This window comes from Nelusetta ayraudi, unplaced genomic scaffold (genome assembly GCF_046127955.1).
Source record: "Nelusetta ayraudi isolate G7.1 ecotype Tasmania unplaced genomic scaffold, CSIRO-AGI_Nayr_v1 ptg000021l, whole genome shotgun sequence".
NCBI classification, from domain to species: domain Eukaryota; kingdom Metazoa; phylum Chordata; class Actinopteri; order Tetraodontiformes; family Monacanthidae; genus Nelusetta; species Nelusetta ayraudi.
This window is the reverse complement of record NW_027466071.1, coordinates 3,480,001-3,500,575: the sequence shown is the minus strand read 5'-3', so window position 1 is coordinate 3,500,575 and position 20,575 is coordinate 3,480,001. Positions and strand designations below refer to the sequence as shown.

General features: G+C 47.1%; 1 protein-coding gene across 2 annotated transcripts in view; it reads right to left on the bottom strand.

Annotated features, from left to right (window-relative positions):
* npas3 (neuronal PAS domain protein 3) overlaps window positions 1–20,575 on the bottom strand; it is a 240,477-nt gene that overhangs the window by 213,588 nt on the left and 6,314 nt on the right. The gene's annotated exons all lie outside the window — the stretch shown is intronic.

Below are 20,575 nucleotides of genomic sequence, written 5' to 3'. Positions count from 1 at the left end.
CAAGAAATGTTGAGGCCTCTTTCTTCCCATAGGATGCATCCTCCCCTCCCCAACACCTGTTTCACTTATCTCGCATTACACGGTTTAAAAGGTGATGTCAACATTGGATCATTGGACTTGTTCACATCTGACTACGAGACCTCCCTCAGGCAAACCTGGGCAGGCTGACTGATATCTGACTTGCTTTCCAATAAATCTTTCTACACAACCAGGTCGGCGTCAACGGAGACTCCATCAACATCTACACACCTCGGTGCCGACTGGAGAATTCCCCACAATGACTTTCTATCAAAGTGCATTTGAGAAGCTGCACGTTCCTCCCTTTACTTTGAGTGGAGGAGTTGATGTGTGATGTTAACCAGCGTCACGTGGCTGTGAGCAGCTTCCTCCTTGCTGGATGGATGGATGTTTTCCCCCTCTCAACACTTCTTTAAACCAATAATTACCATCTCTGTCTGACCACATCCGCACTGGCTGAGCGGAGAGGGGCGGGGGGGGGGGGGGGGGGGGGGGGGGGTTTGGGGTGGCGACCGCCGACAGGTTGGCACCCAGCGAGAGGAACTAAGCAGCAAACGTTTAGTCTGCTGATAAAATCACTTCAATAACGCTGTTTGTCCTCCTCTCTCTCGCCAGCGCCGCTGCAGCAGCTCCACTCATTATTCATCATTTACAGTAAAATGTGAGCGGGGCCATTAATAACACGCAGATGAGGCTGCAATGCGCGCACACACACACACACACACACACACAGAGAGAGAGTGAGCGTCTCCCCTGAGCCCGGCCCTCCAGAGGAAATGCCAGAGGTGCTGAGAGATGGAAAGTCTCGCCGCCACTTCACAGCCACTTCAGCCGCTCCGCTTTCAACCCCAGACGCGTCGGTTCGGCCCGCAGATTTTACCTCGTGGCTCTTCTTTCGAGTTTAAGTATTTTCGCACGACTTTTATTTATTCATTCACTTATTTATTAATTTATCTGGTCGGGTAAAAGCACTTTTACGAAGGTGAAGGAAAATAAGGATGAAAAGTTTTCAAGGGTGAAATTGGGACACTCGTGTTTGGAGCAGGAGTGGGCAAACGGTTGGACGGGCGGGGCCGCAGTTCTAACATTTTGACAAAGCACAGTTGTGATTTGCAGGTGCTTCTATTGAACGGTGTGAAGCTCATAAGCCGGGAATTCTCGTAAAAAAAAAAAAAAAAAATCTCACCACGCGAGACGCCACTGTGAGGAGGACGGAGGTGCAAACTTTCTGGTGTAAATCTGCATTTCCGTGCCGTTTGCTGACTCGTATAAAAATATTCCCTCTCCTCCTCCGTCCAATCACGAGGCGCCATTTCCGCTGGTCAGTGAACTGGTCACGTGACCCCCGCACGTCACGTCCGCTGACGTGTCAACGCCAAAAAAGTGTTTCCATGACACTTTTCCGATATGCCTCTGTATGGATACGTGTGAAAAACCTCCTCATGAGAGCATCAAAACCTTTCACCCATATTTGAGAGGTTTTTCCAAGTTGACTCGTTTCCATCAGCAGTTTTTATTGTGGCCATATTTAGGTTTGGCGCAGTTCTGGGGGCGATGGAAACGCAGCTACAGACGCATCGGAACAAAAGGAAACTGGACGACGGCAGAACTTTGAAAGAAACAAATCAAAGCAGAGTTTGGAGTTTGGACACATTAGTTCGGTGTGTGTGTGTGTGTGTGTGTGTGTGTGTGTGTGTGTGAATGGCATCAGTCTCCAGTCTGGTCTCTTTCGTCTGCGACCTCAAGATGTGAGAGTGCCGGACGTCGCCCCAAAAACTCTTGAATGTTCTTCAAACTCAGGTTGCTGCTGCTCTGCTCCCGACTGGCGCAGCCGCACACGGAGCGGAGACGGAGACGGAGAGGGAGACGGAGACGGAATGAAATCATCAGCCCTCCGCTGCCGCTCTCCACTGTATCAGAGTTCATCCCTCCAGTCTGACCAGTGAGTGTGACAGCAGTGAGTGCAGATCATTACATCCAGCCAGCAGTGCTCGCTCTCTCTCTCTCTCTCTCTCTCTCTCTCTCTCTCTCTCTCTCTCTCTCTCTCTCTCTCTCTCTCAATCACACACATACACACACACTGACTCTGACGGAGCGGGGCGAGCGAGGCAGAGCCATCACAGAGAGAGAGAGAGAGAGAGAGAGAGAGAGAGACAGTATGGATTAGGGCCTCCCAGTGGAGTTCCCACTCATTTTCTCTGCGGAGCGAAACAAAGAGATGGAGTGATGGAGGGAGCTCGACTTTCTTATAATTTCAGTCTCCACTGCGGAGGCCCTCCATCTCTCTCTCTCTCTCTCTCTCTCTCTCCCTGTCTTTCTACGTCACTCTCCCTCGGGCTCATCCCTCTTTCTCTTACAACTCTTCCACTTCACTTATCCCCAAAGTTTGGCTCCATTTTCTTTCTTTAAACTCACCGATCAGGTCTTCATACCATTTTTTTAATGTCTCTTGCAACTGCTCCACTTTTTTTTCTCCATTTGTTTAATATATATAAAAAAAACAAAATGCCAACCAATTTTCAGGCTGTAAATCTCCATGAGGCGACTTGATGGAGGAGAGTCACAGGTGGCACTGAAGTATTCACATTCTGTACTTCAGTAAAAGTGCAGTGTAAGTGTAAAAACACTAAAGGTAGTAAAGTAAAGGTAAGAATGTACAGGTTCCAGTAGAAATTATTACTACTATTGTTTCTGCCACACTTCTCACTTTGACTTCTGAACACTGTCCTGAGTCTGTGTGTGTGGTTTCACCCACAGGCCAAAAGTCTGAATACTGCAGGGTTCACACCAGTGCCAATATTCTGCATGTTAATGCATGTTTTAAAAAAAAAAAAAAAAAAAAAATGAAAATTAGATTGTGTGTGTGTGTCTCTAGAGTGACGCGCTCAAGCACTTTTGTCTATGTCCGTAGGCACCGCACCATAAAATGAGATGCAACAGACCAGGCATGGGCAAACTATGGCCCGGGGGCCATACGTGGCCATTAAGATCTAAATTATATTAATAAACCTTATGAATGTTTTAGTTTCCCTGCATTCTTGCGTTTCCTGCCACAGTGATGATGATGACGATGATGATGATGATGATGATGATGATGATGGTGATGATGATGATATCCTGACGAACAACTTAACTCCCAGTGCTTATAAAATAGCAGTAACTGTTAATACGAGAAAAAGCTGCATTTCATTCATTTAATTTTCAAAGTTTTAGGAGTCAATTCAATAAAGAGGACGTCAAAGAGTTCTTCTTCTTCTTCTTCTTCTTCTTCTTCTTCTTCTTCTTCTCCTCCTCCTTCTTCTTCCTCTTTTTCTTCTTCTTCTTCTCCTCCTTCTTCCTCTTTTTCTTAGTTGCGGGGATGAGCGGTGAGAGCGAAGAGGAAGAGGAGGAAGAAGACGATGACGCAGGAAGCGCGGGCAGAGGGAAGGAGGATGATGGAGAGAGGAGGGATGAGACGGAGGACGAGTGTTATTTAAATGTAAATAAACAGGAGTCGTCTTTATCAGAGGAAAGTTGGAGGAAGCCCTTATCTGCTGCTGGAGGCCTGTTTTCCCTGCCGCTGCCGCCGCTCTGTCTGCCGGCTATTACACCTTCCCACAGAGGGCACACACACACGCACACACACGCACACACACACACACACACACAAATGCACACACACACTTGCTTTGCCGGCGCTAAAAGGTTTACAGATCGACGCAGGAGCGCCAGGAAACGCTTATCAGCGGAAAATGGATGCAGGTGCATCAAACCCACTGAAATGAAGGGAGGAGGAGGAGGAGGAAAAATGCAAACGGGGGAAAAAAAAGACACGCAACGGAGCGACGCGCGCGACGACACAAGACAAACGCGGCGGTGACACACACACACACACACACACACACACACACACACACGAAACGAGAGCGTGATTGCGCGCAGACGTGTTTACGGACGCTCAGTACGAGCGACAAATTCAGTCAGACAAAACAAACACAGTGTGTGTGTGTGTGTGTGTGTGTGTGTGTGTGTGTGTGATGCGTTGCCAGGGGCTACGGCTGCTATCAGAGCTAAGACGATTACCACACGTCATTTGTCATCTGGATGGTGGCAACATATAGCTCTACATTTAATTTAGCACGCCGCCATCACACGCTGGGGGGTGGGGGGGTGGGGGGGGAGCAGGGTACGTGTGTGTGTGTGTGTAGGTGAATGTATGTGCATGCGTGTGTGTTCCATTGACCCATACAAAGCCCTAAGGGAAGGAGAGGAAGAGAGAGAAAGAGAGAGAGTAATTGAAAGAGAATAAGAAAGGCTGTGTGTGTGTGTGTGTGTGTCTGTGTGTGTCTGTGTGTGTGTGTGTGTGTGTGTGTGTGTCTGTGTGTGTGTGTGTGTGTGTCTGTGTGTGTGTGTGTCTGTGTGTGTGTGTGTGTGTGTGTGTGTGCGTGCGCGCGCACGTAAAGGGAATGAACATTCACCGCCTCAGTGCACAATGTGACAGATGCCATCACACACACACACACACACACACACACACACACACACACACACACACACACACACACACACACTCTCTCTCTCTCTCTCTAAACAGTGAGACAATAAAGCCCTCACAGATTTATCATATTTTTTCCTTTTTCCCAGATTTTCAGTCGTGTCGCCTAATTCTTGTTTTTCAGTTTCAGCCCCTCGGTGTGTCCGTCCACTTTCATCAAGCTCGTCTCAAATTATTGTGTGTTATTGTGTGACATTGGCCGTTAACCTGTGCATATTTAAAGCTTATTGTGTGCGTTTCAGCTCCCCATCATTTTACCTTTCCTGGTTATTTCTCCTAATTAGATTATTTTCCATAAATAACTTTTTTGACTGTGTTTTATGAATTGCAGTCCTCCTGATCCTCTCGTACCTCCATGTTTTTTTGTTTTCAACAGCCTACGTATCAATTTTCAATAGAAAGAAGACAAAAGACGACTTCTTCTGAGCTTATAGCCACGAGGCTAAAAAAAAACCAACAACAACAAAAACACAGAAAAATAAATGAATGAAAACAAAGTGGACTCGCTGGCGACAGCAGGAACAGTCAGACAAACAAAACTGAGGAAGCATTTCATGTTCTGAACTTGTTTTCACTCTCATTCATTATCACTGTACTCATCCACATGACGCAATAGCTAAATCACTCTGGGCACCACACACACACACACACACACACACAGTCTGCAGGTCCTGGCTGTATTGATCACAGACTCCCACGGGCTGTTTCAATAAGTTATTAAGAATGAAAAATTAACCAGCGAGGCTGATCAGATATTTCTGCCTCTGCTTTCATGATCTATATCCTGGCGGCTGCCCATTGTCTCCTGTCCTCCCTCCCTCCATCACATCACGCATTCCATCCTTCTTTTGCTGCTTCCGCTCTCTTTCTTCCTGTTTTCTTTGTGTCTCTGAGCAACGTGAAGCGAATGATGTCCAGCAAGGACAAAAAAACTGCAGAGAGGGAAGGAACTGCGGCGGAGGAGCAGAGGAGAGTCTTCACAGACACACAGACACACACACACACACACACACACACACACACACACATACCTGGAAATCACAGGTAGTGTTTCACAGGAAGAGGAAGAGTGACTTTGACAATAAATCAGCATGTAAGTGACATTTGGAATTGTGTCCAACCGGGCACCCTTAGCTTTGACGGCTGCGTTTAACAAGGAGCTCCTTCCTCCTGTTTGCCGCGTGTCCTCCTGTCCAATCACATCGCAGCTTCCTGGCCGGTGGCAGCCAGAGAGCCACTGCAGACTGTTCGTGTGAACAAGTCCAGTTGGCCCAACTCAAGCCTTCTGCTTTAGGTACTGACAGCGGCAACATGTAACAGTGGCTGCAGACTGCCACCCAGACACCGGCTGGTTTAGCAGACGTGTGGTCTTTGCAAGAAAGTGATCGATTTTGCTGATGCAAAGTCCGATTCTGCAGTTCTGTTTTGTAGTTCAGAATGATCTCAAAGTAAAAACAAATGTAATCAAATGTAATTAGTTACATTACTTGACAAATTGAATAGTGACACCACTGCTGCTACATTTTTCAACTTGCAATTGTAAACCAATTACATTTGCAAGGTAATCCTGGACTTCTTTCTGGATTGTTTTTAGTGCTGCAACAGCGTAGTTTCCAATTGGGGATTAATAAAGTGCATCTATTCTGTTCTGTTCTATTCTATTCTATTCTATTCTATTGTGCAGAGCGAGGACGCGGAGATGGAACTGGGTGGGTGGAGGAGGAGGGAGGCTCGGCAGGAAGGCAGGAATTCAGCGAAGGAGTTCAGCGCCTCAGCAGAAAAATCCGAGAGGCAGCTCTGGGGAGGAGGAGGAGGAGGAGGAGGAGGAGGAGGAGGAGAAATGAGTCTAACCCCCCCAGTTCCCCTCCTCCTAATGAGCATCACAACTTAACAAACTCATCGCTGTGTTTCAATTCCAGCCTCTTTAGCTCTGCGGGCTCTTCCTCCTCCTCCTCCTCCTCCTCAGTGGCAGCAGCAGCAGCAGCAGCAGCAGCAGCAGCAGCAAAGAGCCTTGATATGCTAAGCAGGAGGAGGCCCGGCGCTCCTCGCCCGCCTCCTTTGAAGTCATGTGAGGAGTGGATTACACAGCGGAGCCGGGATCCGCCTTAACCCTCTTACATCTTATTTTATGATTTTATTTTATTTGATAGTTTTATTTTAACGGGAGCGGATTATTCTTGTCAAGGTGAGGAACGGCGAGCAGATCCTGGCAGGAGGAGGAGGAGGTGGGCCATGGAATGAGGGGAGGGGAGGTGCAAAGTTAGAGTGGAGCGAAGGAACATGGCATTAAAAAATGCAGTGGAAAAGGACTGAGAGAGAAACAGCGAGAGAGAAATGTGACAATCAGGCAGCTCGTATTAAAACTGAACGCTGCTGTAATATGTATATGTATATACATATATATATTTATATATACATATGTAAAAATGCACACACACACACACACACACATGTGGACAACACTCTGTCCAGTTCTTGCCAGGAAGCAGATGCTGGGCTCATCTGGCGAGCTTTGTTAAAGCAGTCCAAATATTGACACACACACACACGCACAGATGTGTCTTGCTTGGTGTTTGCATGGGGTAAAAGACAATAGTGAGTCAGTCAGTGGTGATATTTACCAGTGCAGAGCTTCTGGCTGAGCTTCATCACTTGATGAAGACCCATCAGTGAGACTCCTGACAGTTTGTCAAGGCTTCCAAACCTTCACTGTGTTGCCTTCCATTGAAGGATTCCCTTGATTTCAACACCCATGCATCTATTTCTTACAGCAATATTGTGTGTATTTGCCGCAAGCGTGAGCGTGTGTGTGTGTGTGTGTGTGTGTGTGTGTGTGAGACAGAGTTTGATGTAGTGCTGCAGGAAGTGGTTCAGTCCATCACCGCCTTCACACTCCAAAGCTCAGACAGCCTCTGGCCACTGTAGCCACACACACACACACACACACACACACACACACACACACACACACACACACACACACACACACACACAGCCATCTGACATCTCCAGCCATCAGCCTGGAGAGCGCCGCACTGTCAGTCTTCCACACTGCACTGGCACGTGTGTGTGTGAGTGTGTGTGTGTGTTTGTGTGTGTGTGCGTGTGTGTGCGTGCGAGATGAGCAGTCGAGGCTGAAGACGCCAAAACTGAAGATTTAACTTGAGAAGTACGAAAATCAGATTTTTTTTAATTTTTGGTTTGACCAAGTTTCTGCATTTCATACATAGACTCCTGCTGTCCTGTAAGTCACCATTACGTCAACTATTGATATTTCTCAATGGATGGAATCACCGAGAAAGAAAGTGAAGGCGGATGGAGATACATGACAAAAACAAAATATTTATTTTCATAAAAAAAAGCAAGTGGAAGAAGACAGGAGCGAGCCAGCACAGGAAGAGAAGGAGGACAAAATTCATTATGTCTGTTTTGTTTGTCCTTTCTTCCACCAAAAGGCGACATGGCCTCTTGTTTGCAGCGAGTGCTGGTTGGAAACGTTGAAAAAAAGATGGACTGCTTTCCTCAAGTCGCCAAGAGAGGGATGAAAGATGAAGAAGAAGGAAAGAAAGAGCTGACAAAGGTGAGAAAGTGTGACAGAGACGGTGAGGAGGAGAAGACGAAGACGAAGACGAAGATGAAGAAGAAGAAGATGAAGAGTGGCTGGGAGAGGGAGAGATGGACAGAGCGAAGGAAGAGGAGGAGGAGGAGGAGGAGGACGAGGAGGAGGAGGAGGAGGAGGAGGAGGAGGGGTGTATTTAAATGCGAGCGGGTGTTAATGAGTTTGGTCAGAGTGTGGAACAGTCTTTTTAAAGCTGCTATCATTCTCATTAATGTAGTGAATGAGCCGCTGATAGCTGTCATGGACCTCACACTCCAATTAACAACAACATACACACACCTATAGACGCACGTGCACGCCCACACACACACACACACACACACACACATGCACGCTCACTCACAAGGAGACGGGGAAGGTGGAAGGTGTCTGAGTGAGGATGTATATGAAGGTCGGTGGGCAACAGTGCTAGCATTGCTGTGTGTGTGTGTGTGTGTGTGTGTGTGTGTGTGTGTGTGTGTGTGAGAGTGCATATGTAAATCAAAGTGTGTGTGTGTGTGTGTGTTGAGGAGTGAAAAAGAAAATGTGAGTGACTGCACTTTGAAGAAGACGGGTGGAGGTTGGGGGTGGGGGGAGTGTAAGGGGGGCAGGGAGTCGGGGGGGGGGCGGAGAAGAAAAAAACTTTGTGCAATTTACGATTTCAGCATTTCTGTTTTTTAACGAGCGTCCGCTAAGCTGCCAGATAGAAATGCAAATTGGGCAGGACGGGGCCGAGGAGCCGCGCTGAAAAATTAATGGAATCTCCCTTTAATTTGAATGAACGCACAAAAACCATATGCTGGTGGTAAACACAGGGGGAGAGGAGGAGGAGATGGGGGGGGTGGGGGGGGGGGGGCGAGGACAAAGAGGAGGAGCCTCCAGGTTGGTTTGGGTTCGCTTCCTTCTGGCCAGACTCAAAGTTCACCAGCTGTGCGTTCAGGAATTTGAATGTGAAGGATTCAGTTTCACCACGGACGGAGTCGTTGGGAAACACCCCCCACCCCCACCCCCACCACCCACCCACCCTCTCCCACCCACTGAGCTGGAATACCAGGGTGGAGGACGGAAGGGAAGTGGACCAAACCCTTTGAGTTTGCATCTCAATACGTCTCAAAAGTTCTTTCAGATGAAATACTAGTGAGACTGGAGCGACCTCTGACGGCGTGTTCTGATTGGTTGTGTCATTTCAACGGGCTGCTGACGGCAGTGCGTCACTGCCACTGAGCGTGTTGCTGCTCAGGTGTGAAGGTGACCACCGTCACACTACCGGCTGACTACACTGCTCACAACATGGTCCGTGATGTTCGAGACGTGCCAGAGTTAAAGGTCTCATATCTGCAGTGGTGATCCCACCACCACTAGACCAGCGTTTCTCAACTGGTGGCTCGCGGTCCACTCTTTCGATTGGGTCTCGGCTTTGTGGGCAGTTTCCCCCTTATTTAAATTAAAAAAAAAAAAAAAAAAATGTTTGGTATTTATTTTGCAGGACACACAATTCAATTCAATGTTTTCAATAATTCATTGACTAGAAATTATAAAAATAAAATAAAATAAAAAAAAAAAAAAATTTGGGCAATACATTTTCGGTCGCGACTTCACGATCAGGACCACAACATGAATTCTGGTGGCTCCACCAGTTGACAACCAGTTGAGAAGCAGCAGTGCGCTTAGTGACCATCTGACCAACACTGCACAACCTTCACGCCTCGTTCCTCAGCTCACATCCACGCAACGCAAACTGACTGTTAACTGACGCACAAGCGTCCAGTATCGGCAGCTTACTGGGCAGACTGGGCCCCCGCCGGCCGACTGTCTTCCTCCTGTGGTGCGGAACAGCGCAATAGACTGACAGACTGGGAGCGCCGGGAACAACATGAGGGAATCTCTGCCACCATAATCAGCCTCAGCATCGTACAAGCGGAGCAGAAAACTGCCTGCTCCAGTCGGCATTTTCTGCTCCGACTTCATTTCCTCATCCGCATTACCAAACTATTGTAACGTGTCTGTGTGTGTGTGTGTGTGTGTGTGTGTGTGTGTCAGGGACAATTAAGTATGGCTTCACAGTGATTGATACTAGCTTGGCTTTCAATTTGTTCCACTACAGAGCTCGGAGCATCACCTCCCTCCTGCTACACTGACCTCACATGCGTGCGTGGACTTGCACACACGCACACACACTCACACGGACACACACACACACACACACAATGAAAGTGTGCAAGTTTCCAGCAGGAATTACACCTTGAACCTGCCTCAATCGGACGTGCTGCCCCCTGCAGGCAGCGCTACATCTTATTTCTCGAGAACTTTTTTTTTATGAAACTGCGTAGCTTCTCATTTTTTTTTTTTTTTTTTTTTTGGTCATTTCTATCAAGTCGACCGACATGTTGGACCAGGACCTCCGTCCTCCAGCTCGCCAGTGGTGCAGACTCTGCAAACAGAAATATCCTGTTGCTTTTCTGGGAAAAGTTCTGCCGGCATGAAAGGCTGCCGGAGTGGAGAGAGCCGCGTTCTGATCTTAATCCTGCACTGGAAGCACTTTTTGGAGGCAGAAAAATGGAAACATCAGCTGGAAATTAGGGAGCTTCTGTTTGAGCTCAAAAACATTTAATATTTTATTCATGAGACGGGTTTGGATCATTTGATATTCTTCAAAGAAACACCGTCTCCAGGACGAGCAGGATGTTTGTAAAAAAAAAAAAAAAAAAGTGTCAGATTTTTTTAAGATTAAACAATAAATAAATAAATAAATAAACCTTATCAAGGTTTTGCCTTATTTTGCACAATTTGAGCTTCTTAAACTGGATGAATAAAAGAACGATTTTCTTTTTAAATCCACATTTACAAGTGTAATACTCAGGTGACGGAGGAGGAGAAGTTGAAAACATCTCACCAGGAGAAACGTGGACGTTTCTTTTCACTTCAAAAACTAAAAACAACAGGACGCTGCCGTCGTTAAATGTCATTAGTGATCCTTGCCGGTGATGCCAATGGCCTGTATGGGGCTGCCAAAGACCTGCAATGTCACGGGAACCAGTGGTTTAGTCCCGTTGATTCCAGTGGGTGTAATCTGATGAGCAATGACTAAATAATGAACACACCTGAATAAGAAATAGCGGCCGCTGACGACCTTAAACCTGCATTTCGCAGTCGTCTGACTCCCTGTTGCGCCGTGAAAAGTGCTTCAAGTCCAAATGTCACAGCTGCCAAACAGACAAACTGAAGAGGGCGACGCTGCTTTTTGCCTCAATAGATTCAAACTTTATTGCCATTCACAGAGTGACGACGGGGAGGGCATGTGGGCGTCTCCAATTAGGTCACGGAGTCGCAATATGGATGCACAGCATCAGCTGCTGCTGGCCGAGCGAGAGAGGGAGAGAGAGAGAGAGAGAGAGAGAGTGAGAGAGAGAGAGAGAGAGAGAGAGAGTGCATGGAGCATACACGTGCACGTCTGGGGCATAATGGCTGAAATCATTTAATGGCAAGTGCTGTCGTCTGTGTGAGTGTGTGTGTGTGTGTGTGTGTGTGTGTGTGTGTGTGTGTAAGGAGGGCAAGAGTCAAGTAGGTGAATAAGTACAGACATCAATAACCAGAGGACACGTGCATGAAATGACCCGCGGTAGATCCATCACCCAACAACAACAACAACAACAACAACAACACAACAGTAAGAGGGAAGTGATGGAAGCCGTTGATCACCAGAGCGACTCCTCACTCCGCTGTCGTCACCTGACACAGCCAAGACAAACGGACTGATTCACTGTTTCACCCAGAAAATATCCAGTCAGTCAGACGCTGCCATTTAACCACCAGCGCTTTGCATCGTGGCTATTTTAAAACAGCTTTGCTGCGTGCGCACACACACACACACGCACACACACACACGCACACACACAGTGGGTGGAGCTGCAATCTATCCGCTGAAATACTGCGTTAAACAGTCGTGTAAAAGAGAAAAAAATCTTGATTGAAAAGAAGAAGATCTGGACTGTTTTTTCTCACTCTATTTTTCTCTCATTCTGTCTCTTCACTACATGTAACACAACACAACACAATAATCAACTTAGATATTACATGTTCCGTTTGAGAGGAGGGTTGGTTTTTTTTTTCCTCGTGGTTTTTCTGGACTTGTCCAGGAACAGAAGGCTGTGGCGTCTCCCGGGTTCCACGCTTAAGAGCAGACTAATGGGCGTTTGCTGCCCTGATGGGCATTAAGAGCAGCAGCAGCAGAGGAGGCTGTATTCCCTCCAACGCATCATTTATCGCCCTCCTGGCTGAGAGCAGCCACCTTGCGCTCAGCCCCTCGTCTCTGTCTGACAGAGAATAATCAATAGTCATTTCACCCGCAGGTCTCCTTCCTGCCTACAGGGGCAAAACAGGTGACCGCACCGGGAGCAGGAGGAGACGAGAGGAGGTAATGAGTGCAAGGGGAGGGGAGATGAGACAGACGAAGGAGGTGGGGAGGGGGGGGGTGGGGGGTGGAGGAGGAGGAGGAGGAGTGGCGACTATTTCATTGAACAAAAATCTTCAACAAATCAACCAAAGATGAAGAGCAAACATCAAAGAAACAGGACGGCGTGCTTGTCGTCGTCGTCCTCATCATGCTGCGACACCTGGCCTGGCGACTGGACACACACACACACACACACGCACGCACACACGCACACACGCACGTACGCACACGCAGAGACTCACAAATTATTTCTCTTGGGGTTGGAGCAACAATATGAACAGCTGGTGAATCTACATGTTGCCGCACCTGGTTTGAAAGTGCACAACACACACACACACACACACACACACACACACACCATCCATCATTTTTCCTCCTTCTCAACCACAAGCGTCTCAACCTGCTCGACTCGGAGGAAGGAGACGGTGAAGGAATAAAGGCGGCCACTTGATGGACAGAGCAAAAACAAAGGGACGGCGAGCCGAGGGCGTGCGGGAAGATGGATGGAGCGGAAAGGAGGAGGAAGGGGAGGAAGGACAAAAGGGGATGAGTGAGGAGGGGCAAAAGAGGAGTAAAGGGAGAGAAGGGAGAGAAGAACGCGAGGGAGGAGAGAAACACGGACAGATAGCAGGAGGTGGAGCGAGCGAGAGAGAGAGAGAGCGAGCGAGCGAGCGCTCACGTGTGTGTTTAAGCAATCGGAGGAAGAGAATAATTGAAGTGTGTGTTTTCAAGGACAGGTAGATATTGGAGGCGAGCTGGGAAAAAAGCCCAGCGTCAGCAAGACTGAGCTGATTATATCCTGTAGGTGAGGAGGAGGAGGGGTGGGGATGGGGGTACTGGGGGGGTGGGGTGGGGTGGGGGGCGGGTCCAGAGTTAAATTGCCCTGGTTTAATAAACTCGCTGCCATGTTTGTGTTCACAGTTAGCGGTGTGGCCGAGACGTCACGTGATGCGTTTCTAACAGGAAGCATCAAGAACGTCTGAGGCCACGAAGGAGAGAAACAGCAGCAGGAAATAGCAAGCTGCGCTTCCATGACTGCTTTTAGCAAAATAAAAGACCCATATTTGGAAAAAAACTCTCAAATATGGCGAAAAGGTTTTCATGAGGTACAACAGAATAGAAAATAATAGAAAATAATAGAAAATAATAGATGGACTTTATTGATCCCAAACTACTATCAATCTGAGAACCCAGTATTGGCAATTATTAATATTATTAATATTATTAATATTATTGCCAATGTGGCCCCAAGCAAGGTTCCGCCATGTCTCTTCAACTGCTGTAGGTTTTGACACAGTGTCAAAACCAGTGTCACACAGAAGAAGCAGTGAACGCATCACCAGCACACGCCCCCTTCAATGTCTCCTCCTAAAAATAAAAAAAAAATCTTTTATTAGCGATGCACTGGGAGAGAGAGAGAGAGAAAAAAAAAAATAATCAATGCAACATTTGAATGTTTAACTGAAGATGAAGCTGCACACTGTGAACGCCACAGAAAGAAAAAAAAAAACAGCTTGGAGCAAATTGGCTGGAAGTTGCGGCGCCGCTGTGCAAAACAGGCAGGCGGCAGCATTTGTTTGTGTAAAATTCAAGGAATTGCACTAACAATACGTCTTCCCTCACCATCTCAGCCCGGGAAAATACTTTAGCCCTGCGCGCCGCCATTTACATTTTCATACATTTTTTCCCCATCTGGGACCAAAGCGGCATCTGTGTCTGAGCAGCGTGCAGCAAATTTACACATTGTTATTTGGTAACGACGCACAAACTGCTGCTGCTGAGCTCCAATTGCCGGCCGGAGACATTTTCTATGCATTTTCTTCCAAAAGACAAATGTAAATTCACTTTGAAAGCAATTTTCACTCAGACGTAAACAACGCGCGCGCGCGCGCACACACACACTCGCACACACACACACAGGCGACAGTCCCCCCCCCCCTTCTCTCTCATGATAACCGTGTTTACACGTGAGTCTGAACAAAAAAACAATCTGCAGAAATCACAGAGAAGAAGAAACAAGCACAGAAAGTCCAGCCTGTCTGACACACACACACACACACACACACACACACACAGACTTGAAGTTCCAGGGCACCATTCACTCTCTCGCTCTGGCTGTTTGGGCAGCTTCAGCTGTTTCCTAACAACACGTGAGGATCACACACACACACACACACACACACACACACACACACACACACACACCCCAACAAACACACACACACAAAAAGCCCAGCAGAGCTGGCGAGCAGCTGCCAAGCCCTGAGAGAGAGAGAGAGAGAGAGAGAGAGAGAGGCCTCCTCCATCCTCCGTTTGTGCCCCTCGCTCATCAGAATGGGCTAATGGGACATTTTATTGTGTTATTTTGCCCCTGAGGAGGAACTGGGGGGGGTTGTGTGTGTGTGTGTGTGTGTGTGTGTGTGTGTGTGTGTGTGTGTGTGTGTGTTTGTGTGAGTGTGTGTCGCTTGGGAAACAAAGCCAACTTTGTGCTTTGAGGTTTTTCTGTTGTTTCTGAGAGTTGGCCAACAGCAGCAGCAACAGCAGCAGCAGCAGCAGCAGCAGCAGCAGCAGCTCAGGCCTCCTCCTGCTCTTCCTCTCTACTCCTCCTTCTATCTCTTACAGCACAGAACAAATTAGACAAAGTCGGGCTTTGCCGTTTAAAGCAGTGCGGAAATATTTGCTTGCTTGATTTATGATTTTTATATTGCTAAAAGTTTGACATGCTGCCCACAAACGCGTGAATAAAAGTGTCCAGTCGCGGTATTATAAAAGTCAACTGGTTATTCTGTCCTTAGAACGGTTGTCATATATATATATATATATATATATATATATATATATATATATATATATATATATATATATGTATATATATATAAGAATATTCATGGAGCAATCAGGGTTTTGTTTCCCACTTAGCAAACCACTGAGCACCGTCATTCTCAGGGAAGCCGTCTGACAGTGAAAGAAATACGAACCGCGCTGTCAGGAAGGCGTCCTTCAAAATTGACACGTTGGACATTTAAAGCTAAAGTCAATTTATTTGATTTTTATTTGATTTTTTTTAACTTTAAATCCAATTTTCTGTGGGGCAAAGCAACAACAATTATACATCAAATATCCAACCGCCGCTGCAAACATTTCAGATTATCATCAACCAATTAGTGACGTTGTTTTGTTTTCCTTGTTTGTGTGTTTGTTTGTTTATCTTGCAGTCAGGTGAAACATATTGCTTTACTGTTTGGTGCCGTAACAAAACAGCAGCAACGAGGCAGTGTTGCCACGCACAGTCTAATTCCCCACAACTCCAACAGCGACACGACGTTCCCTCACGTCCTCACCTCACTGCTGCCGTTCGTCAGAGGGAGGATTCCAGTATTTCCAGTTTGAGATTTAGCACTTTTCATTCTGGAAACAGGTGCGATGGAGCTCTTTGCATCAGTCACAGCCGTGCTGGTGATTTCCCGAAGTCGCCGTCGTCTACGGTGTTTTACAACAGCGGCCAGTAGAGGGAGCGACACCTTTCGTGACACAGGCTGACGCAAACTGGCCATAATCAAATAATCACGAATCTCTTGGTGTGTGAAATACGGTCAACGGTGTTCCTCCAATCAGGAGTCAGAAGCCCTGATTGTTACTCAAGACCTCTACATGTCCTTCACATGCAGCCTGCACATTTTCAAAAATCTTAATATCAGACAAGGTGATCGTTAAGACATTTTAGATACTATTAGTAATATATATATATATATTTTTTGCATTTCCTTTTCACCCCAACTGGGCCACTGTCGCCCCCTGCTGCTCTGGAGGCTCAGTTCACCTGGTTTTCCTCTGCTTGTGCAAAGCTGCTTTGAGACGCTTTGCTTGTGATTTAGCGGCGGACAAATAAAAGTAGATTGATTGCTGTGTTTTTGTTTAGCTTTTGGAAAAAAAAAAATGAGATCCTCTTAAATTTTGCTCTGAGGCTTCCAGGGGGTCTCATGGGTTAATCGGGGGGGGGGGGGCAAACCCCACCGGACCCACCTATATCTCACACACTGCACCCCTCCTCCTCCACCTCCACCAACCCCAGCCTGTCGCTCTCCTGCCCCTCCCCCCTCCATCACTCCCTCCCTCCCTCCCTCCCTCCCTCCATCATCTCCCCCATCAGCCTCCCCTCCAGAGCCGCTGTAGTGAGCTGATAGTGGGAGCACTTGTGCAGTCGACTATGAAGTCTGTCCCCCCTCGCTCTCCCCACCCCCCCACCCCTCCCGCCCTCTACCTGGAAATTAATTTGCTCTCCTCCAGATGACTATCGGCGCTGAAATGCCCCCAGAAATAGATCCACAAACAGCGGCTCAGCCAAAAAACGCCGCCGCCGCCGCCGCCTGACAGCTCTTAGCTGGAATACATGCACTCACTGCTGGGTGGGGGAGGGGGGGAGTGGCGGGGAGAGTGAACGGTGGGAGAATGTAGCGTCGGGGGAGGGGTGGAGGGCTGGATGGATGGATGAGGGGAGAAATTAATAGATGGATTACCTACAAGATGTTATTGCCTAAACAAACGCTGGTGTGTTCGGAGATGGATTTGGTGGCTCGCAGGCAGGCGCCGCTCCCCCCGCCGCTCCTTTCCACGAAAGGCGGCGCGCAGACACGAGAGCCACGGCGCAGAGAGATTATTCATCACAATAAAAGATTTAATCACCACTTTTTTTCCCCCTTCCTCCCTCCCTGTGAAAGCCTCGGCGTCAAGGTGAGATGGAGTTAAGAGCTGGCGGTGCATTCAAGGACCAGGTCCAACATTTGGGGCGGACCAAAGCTCAAATTGAATTGAAATAAAAAAAAAAAAAATAAGCAAGCAACAGAATCAACCGGGCAGGTTTTGGGGACCGAGGTGGAATTCGAGTGTGTGTGTGAAGCTCACAGGTGAATCATTAGCAGGACTGAGAAACATTTTTTGGTTGCAACGTGTGCTTCATCTCAAGTTTATCACTTTGCTACAGGTGCACTGGGCCATTAATGGGTGCGGCAACATCAGATAATGTTCAGTGCAGCTGCTGGCTTTTGCAACAATAGTTGTTTCGCTACTTTTAAACGCTGCAGCTGCATATTTATGTGACTCAGTCGTCTGTAGGTGCCTGGAAAGCAACGCAGTGTGACTGCTGCTTGTAAAGCCCCAGTGTCGACTCATTAGAGTCCCGCTAGTTTTCAACCTTTGTTTTGTGAGAGAGCAAACGCGTTATTGTTCATCTTCAGTTTTATTGCGCTCCCACTGGGTAGCTGTGTTTTTCTTCCAACGGGTGCAGCAGTTTGTTGCCTTATCTTCAAAAGCGCCATAAAGTCAGCGGAAAACGCTCGTGTATCGTTTCAGGGCATCCTGGCGAAAAAATAAATAAATAAATAAATAAATGCCCCGTTTTATCGTGACCAAACTCAAACCAGGCTTTGGACAGCTTCCATTCCTGCTCACTGAGTGTTATCTGACTTTCACAACAACAACACGCGCGAGCTCGTAAAAGCGCACGCTCCGAGGCAGATGGCGGCTAATGTTTGGGATGCATCGCCGGAAGTGCCGACGGTCCGGGCTGTTTGTGTGACGTTGGCGAAGGGAAAAAACAGGTGAAAGGGAGTTCACAGGAAGGCGCAACCTTTCATGTTGCACGTTACGACAATTTAGCAGGTAAAAAAAACAAAAAAAAACAAACCGCAAACAGCAGCTTTGAAGGTGATTCTGTTTGAAATGTGCTCGGTGGAAATGTGTATTTTCACGCGGGACTAATTTAGAGGATCACTGGTTGGCCGGCAACTGCAAGGAGAACATTTTTCCTAGAAATTCTCACTGGATTTTAACCCACAGGAGGAAATCTCTGGGAGATATCGCGTGTGGCACTTCCTGGCGAAACTAGAACTGGAAGGTGATTGGTCCATCGCACTCCAAGCAGAGCAATCTGGAGTGGAGGTGAAACGGCTGAAGTTTACGTGAAGCCCACAACTCAGTCGCTACGACACATTTGACACCATTTTTGGCTGGAATGTGTTTGTTGTCCGTCAGCAAATCGCAATAGCACTTTGTCGAAGTTTTAGAAAAATCACTTTTGTTTTTTGTGACAAAAACTGTGTGACTGCCCCCCCTGACGTCAAACGGAACTGCAGCTCTTTCCTGTAAAAAAGGACGCCGACTCTGTTCGGCTGCAAATAAGTCAGAAGGGAGATTTTCAAGACGGGTGTGCAACGATTTAGACTTGAAAAATAAAAGAAATCAAAGATTCTTCTGCCTCTTAGGGGTCAATCTGTGGTTCTAACTGAACTATTATGGGATTCAAGTGGCATTTTAGTGCCCGCCAGTTGTTTTGTTTGCAGTTATGGTTATATTGTGCATTCTTTGAGGGGTGCTACAGATAATAAAACACTTAAAACTTAAAGAACTAGGCTTGGTGGCATTCAAAGGATAAAACAACTGTTTAGGGGGAAAGAGTTTATTTAAGCGTCAAAGAGCCAATGGAGGAATCTGATCTAAAAAAAACAAAAAACAAAAAAACTTGGATGAATAAAATGGTTTGTTAAATTTAAACTATTGAGCATTTGACTTGTTACACTCATTTATGAGAAACTGCACTCATCCATCCAGTCCAGTTCCTTCCACAGGATGTCACACATCTCCTCCTTCACAGCAGTGGCTGGAATGACACCGCCTGGGATTCACTGTCTGCAAGGACTGGGAAACTCACGTCGGGTCCCCCCCCCCCGATCACCCACCCCACCCCAGAGAAAGGCCGAGGTGAAATCAGATAATAAGTCTCACACTTCCTCCTGTCAGGTCGGCGCTTCCTGCCTTTTCAGTTCGGGACAAATTAAAAGGATTGAAACCTCTTTGTAGCAGCCAGTGTGAAGGCTGAACAGCGGCCGAGTGTAATTTTAGCTCCATACATTTGACCCCCGACCCCCCCCGTCGCTGCCCCCTGCTCTTCAACAGCACACGTATGCAAATAGCCGTCTGCTAATCTGCTGCTCGGCGCTGACCCGATACCTCTGGCTGCTCTCATCGTCGGCACTCATCTACATAATAAACTGTCATAAACAGACTGCTCTGGTGTCGCTCTGGATCACAGCGACCATCCGGAAGTATTGTTGGAGTGGAGGGGGAGTGGTGGTGGGGGAGGAGTGGGGGGTGGGGGGGTTGGGGTACTATGACGAGCGTCTTGAAATTAAACTGCACGAAACACACAAAGAAGACAGATTTGGACGGGATAATCCACTGACACTAAACTGCACATCGTTGTTCAACAGGTCCCTGAATGCATCGAGGACACCGTCAGGATGACGTGTCAGAGGGTTGCTGAAGGTGTTTTGTTGTCAGCGACTAGAATACACACTCTCATCTTCTGAGGTGAGCCGGATCATCTTCTGTCCAATGATATGTTGAGGTTCGGGGACTTAAACACAACTGGAGCTCCAAACAACAGGCAGAATCAATGTCACGTTAAGATATTCGAGGCAGCGGTGCCTTCTGCAGCGCTGCTGACGCTAAAACAAAAACCTCCACTGGCAATATGGGCGTCTTCACAGCTGACGGAACGCCAGGTAGAAAAATAATTATACGCACGCATGTTTAAGTTTTATGTATTAATATACGAGTTGATGCTATTAGGAAAGGATGAAGCCAGTGTGTTACCGCTTCATCTGAAATCATGATATTGTTACAAAAAGCCAGTGCACATCTGTTTGGTCATTTTCTTATCACCTTATTAAAAATAATAATAATAATAACAATAATAATAATAATAATAATAATAACTAATATTGGATGTTCAATTAAAAGTCACTGTATGTTCATTTTGCTGAGTGAAACTGGCAAAATAAGATAAAAAAAAAAAAAAAAAAGACCACGATTGAATTCACAAACTTCTGACTCACGACTTAATCCTTGTGACTGTTACACAAACAACAGGCTAACGGGTCAGAGACACTAAAGACTCGGATTGTTGGGTCGCACT